Raw genomic sequence first — 8,653 nt, 5'->3', positions numbered from 1 at the left:
TGAACACAAACTCTCATGTCCGATTACCTAGGTTCCAGTGCCACCTGTGTTACTTGCCACCGAGTTAGTCAGGCTTAGGCAAGATATCTGTGCTTCTCTGAGCCTCTGTTTGTTCATCTGTAAAATGGGAATAATAATTCTGCCTCCCTGCTTGGACTATTGTGAAGGCTGCCTGAGCTAATCCACGCAGTTGACCACAGTGCCTGGGACAGAGCGAGTGTTAATCCCGGATGGCACGGGCCATGCAGAGCGGAGTGAAAGTCTGCCCGTCTGGCCGCGCCCCCTCCTTATCTCATTTTGCCATCGTGCGCCCTGCCTGAAAGGCTCACCCCTGGCTGTGTGAGCCAGAATGAGATGATGGCAGGCTCACCTGAGAGAGGAGCTTTGTTTCCAGAGTTCAGCCCACACTGTCTGGGATGCATTTTTACATAACTTGCTGTGGGTCTGCGTCAGTTGCGAAATGTCTATCACTTGGCTCGTCCATGTGGGAACCTTCTCCATCCCTCTCAGCTCCTTAGGTTTGGCTACAGGTACGCAGAGACCCTCCCGGTGCTGTCTTATAGATGAGGATCTAAGGTCCAGATGTGGACCCACAGCTGACTCTTCTACTAGGTGCAGTGGCAGGGTGCCTGAAAAGCCAGGGACTTTTAGGGGCCAATATTTTCACAAGAAAATAGTCAATAATGTGAATAATGATGAATCCAGCCTCTTGATTGTATACATCTTTCTGCCACTATAATTGTAAAATATAATTCTATATATTTACGGAGGGAGGGAAGAGTGCCCAGAGCCAGAAAAGTCATGATGTGACCCTGGATGGAAAAGCATTTGCCCAAGATTACTCATATGTTAGTGGCAAACCGGGGCAAAAGTTCATGGCTTAATCACTCCCAACTTAGAAATCTTATCCCTGCATTGTTAACAGACTCCCTAGAAATGAGTTCACCATAGTCTTCTCTTTTCCCCGATGAGAAAGTGGACCAGAGAGGGGGGCACAACTTGCCACAGGTCACACAGCTAAGTTATGCTCTCTTGACCCCTCATGGTTACTTTTAGTATTTCACACAGCCAAACCTAGTGACTACGCATGCAACCCCCCATCATACAGGTGGAGAAGTTGAGGTCCAAGAAGTAGAAGGGGCTTCTGCCCAGTATCACAAAGATGCCGCTCCTGCCCCCAGTCACAGCTCTCGTTTCAGGGATCTAATGATGGTCTGAAACTTCAAAATCTACTCAAACAGGGTATCCTTACAAGCCTGGGGTGTATTTTTCTTTCTTTCATTCATTCATTTATTCATATCTACACTCATACATTCCACAAATGTATACTGAGTGCTTATGTTTTGGGTATTCTACAGAAGGCTCTAGAGGCAGAGTTGGGGAACAAACACGGACTCTCCACTCTCTCAGAGGCTCACTCTCTCCATCTGTATGAATAGAATCATAGTTTCTATCTTTCTTCTTTTAGCGAGTTCTGAGAAAAGCAAATGAAATAATTAAAACTCTGTACTCTTTGGAACTTCAGGGAAAAATGACTGTATGAAGAAAAAGTCAACTGATTTTAAAAGAATCTTTTCTTATATTTATTCATCGAAAACATAAGGCATTGGTTAAGCAGTTGACTTTGGAGTTGGAGCTAGGTTCAAATAACCTTATTTATGTGATTACAAGTCAAAAGACCTTTGCCAAGTCAAGGAAGCTGAGTCTCATTTTCCTCATCCATAAAATGGGACCAAGAGAACTTATAGTCATACTAATTCAGTGAGATGATGCCCATAAAGTCCTTGTCCTTGAACATGACACATCATAAATGTTGGCTTTCTATTTATCGGTAGGTTCATGTGGCTCCAAGTGGCATTAGAACAAATCAGAATAGTGATCCTAGGGATAACATAAGGAGGCAGGTATGATGATAATAGATGTTCCTGACTGCATATTATTCTTACCATAGCCACATTGCATCAATAGGAGGACAGGTACTACTAGCATCAGGGATTAGCGGTCTCTCGCAAGAGGGTATATCCTGTGTCTGGTCATGCTCCATACCCTGAATGCCTGGGTTGAACTTGCTACAGTAGATGCCCTGTGAAGATGTGTTGAATGAATCAGTGAATGGCCAAGTGGATGAACCAGCCAGGACCAGGGGACATTAACACGGGGCATAGAAGAGCCAGGGATAACACAGTCAAATCCTCAGACCTCTTCCCAGCTGTCCTAGAGGGCACAGAATAACTCTGTGGGTCCCTGGAGACCAGATCCTGGAGCAGTGGGTGGCAAGGAGAGGGAGTTGATTTGGCTTCACCAAAGGAGAGCGTTGTGAAATGCTCAAAGGTACAGAGGCCTTCTTCACGTGACACAGAGTTCTCTAGTTTTGAAATATGAATGCTCTCTTGTCAAGACGTTGTACAGATGATTCAAACTGGGTTTGAATGGATGATATAATGACCTTTGAGGGAACCTCCAGCCCTGACGATGTCCGATTCCACGAATGTGGAAGGGTAAAGGGCCTGGGAGTGCTGTGAAGAATATGGCGGGCAGGATGGAAAGGTCCTTGAGACCTCATGGTCCCTGAGGTTTGGTGAGTAAGCAGGAAACAGCCTGTAGGTCCTCAAGTCCTTAAAATGACCCAAAGTGGGCTGTCTTCTCCAGGATGGCTCCAGCATCACCACCTAAGTGTGCTAGAGCCTGGTTTGTGCTAGGGGAACGTTTCAGAGCCAGCAAATGGACAGTGCAGAGACCCCTCTCTCTCCCTCCTCCTCTCCTTCCTCCTCCTTTTATTTCTTTGTTTTTTTCCTCTCCCACTTTCTTTTTTAAAAATTTTGTATGCTCCAATATCATTGAGAACGTGTGAAAAAGAGAGCCAGGCACGTGCCTTTCTATTTCAGAGAAGAGTGTCAGAAAGGATAAAGTTTAATAGCACAGAAGAAGAGGTGGGAAAAAAAACAAAAAACAAAAAACCTGGTCCCAGTTCTGAGGAAAAGGAACAGACATTCATATCAATAAAAAGTGTAGCTTGTGCGTCACATGCTATGCAAATGAGTGTTTGCATTCTCTCCCTAGATCCTCAAAATGGTACTGTGTGTTAAGTACTGTTATTATCAGTTTACAGTTGAGAAAACTATCAGGTAGGCAAAGGGATTTTGCCCAAGGCTACTGGCCAGCAAGCAGCACAGCTGGGATTCCCACAGATAAGACTTCACAACACACGTGCTTAAGGCCTGTTATGACGCCTGTGCTCATGGGCCAAGTCCTGGTATGTTCATTATCTTATCAGTTCCCCCTACAAGTGGCAGAGGAAGACAGTGTGACTGTCACCCCACTTAATAATGGGAAGACTAATACTAGAAGAGGTGCCCTGACTTTCCCAAGGCACATAGTTAGTGAATGGTAGAGCCCGCAGTGATGCTGGTTTACTGCTCTGTGAAAGCCCTCCCCTTTTCCCATGTCCACAGAGCCTGCTTACGTAGGAGCAAAGGAGGCAGGCGGGAGAGTCAAGAACCCGAGGCAGACACAGGCACACCTGGAGCCCCCAAGAGCAGTCTGCCAACCCAAACTCACCATGAAGTCTGTGTGTTCATAAAGCTTATGGGTTTCAGGAACCTGTAAGCATACTCTTCTCAACCTTGCCTTCCCCCTGGATAGTTTACAAGGAAATATGCGTTCATTGAACTCCTTTCGTTCTCCAATGAGTTCTGTGTGGGATATAGGATAAGGCTTTTTAATCCCCGAAGTACCTGTGGGAAAGCCGAGGCTCAGAGAATTGAACTCCCCCAAGGTCACCCAGCTAGTAAAGAAGGCCAGCGGACCCACGGAGTCAGAGAGCTTTCCGGTAATGGTTTCTAGAAAGAAAAACTAGTGCAGGTAGAAAGCAGACCTACCTGCCACAGCGGGCACTCTTCCCACTGTCCCGTGCCACCCTGCAAAGGCAGATCTGGTCCAACAGGCTCATGTGCATGGCCGACACATGGGGGACCCCTGAGAGAATCCTGATCTTGTGAATCCCTCCAGAGGGCCACTCTGGGTTCTCTTGTCTCTTATAGTAGGAGATGGGATGTCTAGAACTCAGTATAGTTTGGGATAAGCCTCCAGCCAGATACGATATATTTCAGACATCCTCCTTTTGAGCCTAAAATCAATCCTTTGAACTGAGGTGGGCCCGGAGGCAGGAGGATGCTGAGGAACGTTCCCTGGGGCCCCCACCTCGGTGATGTCCCGGCTCTCCTCTGAATGCCTGGGACCGTGGAGTCCTCTGGGGTCATTTTGGGGGTCCTCCCCCCGACCGAACCAAGTGCAGGGACCATGGGTATACTTAACCCAAATCTGTCTGTTTTAATCACTGTCCTCTGGACAGATAAAAGCTTTCCATAGGATTGCTCTGTCAAGCATTTCTCTGTGGCTTTGATACCAGCCATTAAATCATGGAAGGGAAAACAAAACAAAACAAAACAAAATAGAACGGGGCCATCTCCAACCATTGGCTTTTAACTTTTTTAGCCTCCTGAAAAAAACAAAAAACAAAAAAACAAAACAAAACAAAAACCAAGAAAACAAAAAACACCAGATTGCTGACCCGATTCTCCCCCTTTTGTACCCCTTACCTCTTACCTCCGCTTGTCTTCCTCTGGCAGTTGTCCCACAGCGAGTAGACATCCTTAAGTTGGGAGGTCCTGAGGCTGCCTTCCTTCCCTTTACCTCCTCCTCGATGACCGTACCTCTCTCCACAGGATCCAAGGCTGGACTCTCTGAAGGACCTAGGATCTCAGAGTCACAGGGAGTCTAAGAGAAGGGGGTCCCTGTGGTCATCTGACGTAGCCCTCCTACTTCATAAGGCAGGGTTTGAGGATGCCCAGAGAGCGGGGCTGCATTCCCAGCAACCCACAGCAGAGCAGTGGCAGATGGGACCGTGAGAACCTTGACCCCAAGCTAAGAGTTGTTCCCACCAAAGGAAAGCATCCTGGAGAAGAGCTCTGGCTTTAGAGTTAATCTGGCTGTGATTCTGCTACCGTCTCGCTGTGATCCTTGTGGGGAGATCACAGAGCCTCTCTACACTTCAAGGTGCTTCTCTGTCAAAGGACTGTCAGGAAAGCCCACTTCATGGGGTCATTATGAGCACCGAATGGGATCTCTGTGCCTGGTACAGGAACTGCTACATAGAGGCTTTCAGCAAACATTCCTTATTCTTCTTATTATTTAGCTGAAAATGCTGGGGTTTTTTCCAGCCAGAAGGACCCAGGTAGAATATCCATCTCTTCCCTTGTTCACTCACCCAATGAGAGAAAACCAAATAGTAAGGACTTGATATACTTGCCCATGCGGTGCTAATCGTCCTCCCTGACAGTGCTGAAAGTAAAGTGTTACCACACCTCAGATTGTGTTGGCTTAAACCATGCCCTGAGAACATCGTGGGGGGGGGGCACATAAAATGAAACAAAACACATGCACAGCACGGAGACATAGCTGAGGTCCCACTCCTCTGTGGGGGAACTGAACTTGAAATCAGGAGTCCTTAATTTCAATCCCTCCAACCACTTAGTGCTGTGTGACCTGAGGCAGGGGACCTCATCTCTCTGAGTCTCAGCTTCCTCAGCTATAAAGAGCGTCTGTATAGAAGGTGGTCACGAGCATAAGACATCTTGGCGCAGAAGCCGCAACCCATCTGCTCAGCCCCCCACAGGGCCTACGGATTTGCACATTCAGGCTGAGACACAGAAGCATCCCTCCCCCGTGAGGCACGTTTCCTGCACGTAGTGACCGCAACACCGTCTCTGTGTCCTCCTGATGCACCTCGCTTTGCTCCCTCTGAGAACTGAGTAAATTGAGGCGTATGTCCTAACCAGAAGAGGCCTCTGAACTGGGCACGAGGCAGGGGACAGTGTGATTTTAGAGAATTTCGATGGGAGAGCTTAGAAGATGTATGGAAGGGTGGTGTTCTAGACTGAAAGGGCTATCCTAACAGAGTGCCGTCGAACAGACGACTTAAACAGAAATTGATTTTCTCACGGTTCGGAAGCTTGACATCTGAGAACCAAGTGGCCACCTTGTGGATTTCTTTTGAGTCCTCTCTTCTTGGCTTGTAGACGACCATTGTTGCCTCTGTGCGTGTCTGTGTCTCAGTTCCCTCTTCTAACAAGGACACTGGCTCTGCTGGATTAGGGCCCACTCGAAGGGCATCATTTGAGCTTGATCACCTCTGTTATAGACCCTACCTCCAAAGAAGGTCACCTCCTAAGGTACTAAGAGTTAGGACTTCAACATGCAAATTTTGAGGGGACACGATTCAGCCCATAACAAACAGAAAGGAAGCTGATAGCCAGCTAAGAATGTGACTGCAGCCTTGGGGATGGGGGGAGGGGACATTTCTGTATAGACCCTGCAGGTTGGAACAAACCTGGGTCAGAAACAAACAGGTGGGAAAGCTGGGCATGGAAGTCCAAGTGCTAGAGACAAGTTCCAGAAGGTTCTCTGGACTCTGGAAAGACAGCAAGTCCCTGGCACGTCTTGGGTCCTGGGGAAGTTGGGTGAGCCAAGTGGAACAGATTAACCCCTGTATAAAGAATCGTGGATTCTTAGTCAATTTTTTAGACCAGGCAGAAGGACATGAAAAGCAGCCTCCTGGCTTGCAGTTCAATTCAACATCCTTGTGTTGGCGCTGTGGGACTTACGGAAGTATTTTTGGTGGGGGCTGTGCCTTCAAACAGCCCACTTGGCTCTGGGGTGATGAGGCATCTGGCTGGGGAGGGGGTGGGGGGATCCTATAGACCGGGATTCTGAGCTTTGTTGCCTTGGAATTCCTCTGAATTCCTTCCTCTGAAGAATGGGCAAAGCTGAGAGTTCCGTCGTGAAGGTTAAGTGGAAGAATTACTCTCGAACACACGGGTCTTAGCGAGTTCTAAGTAAAGGGTACTGTGCTCTTGTAAAGAACACACCACTAGGGAAAACTCCCCTCCCTTCTTTTCCTTCCTTGATTTTTAATTTGCCATGACAAAGTCTCCAGAGCACCTGCAAGGTACCAGGGTCTGCCCTGCATGCTGGGCACTTTGAAATGAACCAGACAGACACACAGGTGGGAAACACAGACACTGGATGAGTCATTACAGAAGGAGAGAGTTCTCAGATAGGAAGGGGTGTGATGGTTGAATGGAAGATTGGTCTGTTCCTGGAGTGGAATAGAGTGTGGTCGGACGGAGCTGCCCTGGGAGAGTGCCATGCAAGTGATCCCAAGAGGGTGAGCCCAGAGCCCAGTGGACACCTGGTAACAGCCCTGGCCAGGGTTTCTGGACACTCTGTACAAGCCTTCTGCCTTTGCGCTAGCCTCTTTTACGTATGCTCTGTGTCTCCAGGGTAAGGTTCAGTGGGTAGATGAGAAGAAAGAGCGTAAAAAGCAGGCAGCAAGCTTCTTGGGGGCATCTGAAGCCCTTTTCAAAGCAAGCCTAGCTGCGGGAGGATGACGGCCCATTAGAAGAGCTGCAGGACCAGGGTTCGAGGGGACCAGTGATTACCATGAGGCCCAGAGCAAGCCCTTTCCAGGTCTGGGGCCAGACCTGTCCATCTGTGCGTGCCCAGCACACCTCATGGGCTCGGCACACTTTTGGTGTCTGTTTCCACATGCTCATGGCCTTGAGGCGGGCTTATGCTAATTAGATGTAGATTGTGTGCAGGATTGCCCTGTAGCTTTCATCCTGTCACATGGGGATGTGTCCCCTGGGATCAACTTCCAGCACCACGCAGATGGTGCAGACTGCAGACGGCCTCTCTCTCTTTCCTTCACTACATCTCTGTCTTCCTGGACAACTATGGGGAGGGACAGGCTGGGCGTGGGGGTTCTCCCATGTCCTCTAGGGAACACCGTTCTTTGTCCTCTATGGAGATACACAGCGCAGAGGGGACCTGAGCACGCGAGCATCAATAATGACACAGGGCATCCAACATTCAAATCAACACTTGTGCTGAGCTCCTTCTGCTTACAAGGAACCCTTCTAGCAGTGAACAAAAGAGCTCTTCAATTGTAGGGGTAGGGGGATCATTTAATCCCAGCCTCTCCTTTTTCCAAGAAGGGAAAGGCGGCGGCCTGGCAGCAAGAAGGGGTGGTGTGACTTGTTCCAGGCAAGGTCATCCAGATCTCTGGTTCCAGATCCCTGATTCTGGGCTGGTGGCAAAGCTCCCCCCCCCCCAGTATGACTACTGTCAAGTAGGTCATTTCCATACAGAAATAAGTCCCTGTCACCATTATCCCCGCCCCCATCCCACCCCTGCTGAAGTTCACTGATTTCCTTTGGCCGCTTACACTCCAGATAAATATTTCCTTCTGAACTTCTGAAGCCACTGCTTCAAGGTTCTCATTTCCCTTAACGCGTTTCCTCTTGGTTCCACTGAAAAGCCTCTCTTTGCCTTTCCCCTCTGCCTCTGGGGGCGAAGCCAGCTCTTAGTCCTCGGCTCTGTGTGGCAGAGTCTGGCCTTTCTCACTGTGTCTCTCTTCTCTCTCAACTGCAAACAGAGGGGGCTTGAGCCGGGTCCCAAGCCCCGGGAAGGTTCTGAACTGAGGGCACCCTACAGATGTGTAAACATTTTACCTTGCTCACCCAGCTAGCCGCCTTCCAAAGGCAACAGGAAAACCAGGGACGGGAGAGCCCCTGGCAAAATAAAAAACCTGCAG

The 8,653-nt window shown here is 48.8% G+C and overlaps 1 long non-coding RNA gene across 1 annotated transcript; it reads right to left on the bottom strand.

Moving 5' to 3' along the window:
* Window positions 1–4,397: 4,397 nt before the first annotated feature.
* LOC309858423 lies at window positions 4,398–6,731 on the bottom strand. The gene is made up of 3 exons (XR_014308182.1): window positions 6,663–6,731; window positions 6,001–6,141; window positions 4,398–4,751 (listed from the first exon to the last, which is right to left on the bottom strand). It is a non-coding gene; the product is annotated as an uncharacterized lncRNA (long non-coding RNA).
* Window positions 6,732–8,653: the final 1,922 nt, after the last annotated feature.

The sequence above is a fragment of the Mustela nivalis genome, assembly GCF_964662115.1.
Source record: "Mustela nivalis genome assembly, contig: HAP1_SCAFFOLD_2382, whole genome shotgun sequence".
NCBI lineage: Eukaryota > Metazoa > Chordata > Mammalia > Carnivora > Mustelidae > Mustela > Mustela nivalis.
Note: the sequence above shows the minus strand (reverse complement) of the source record. Positions and strands in the feature narration are given on the sequence as shown.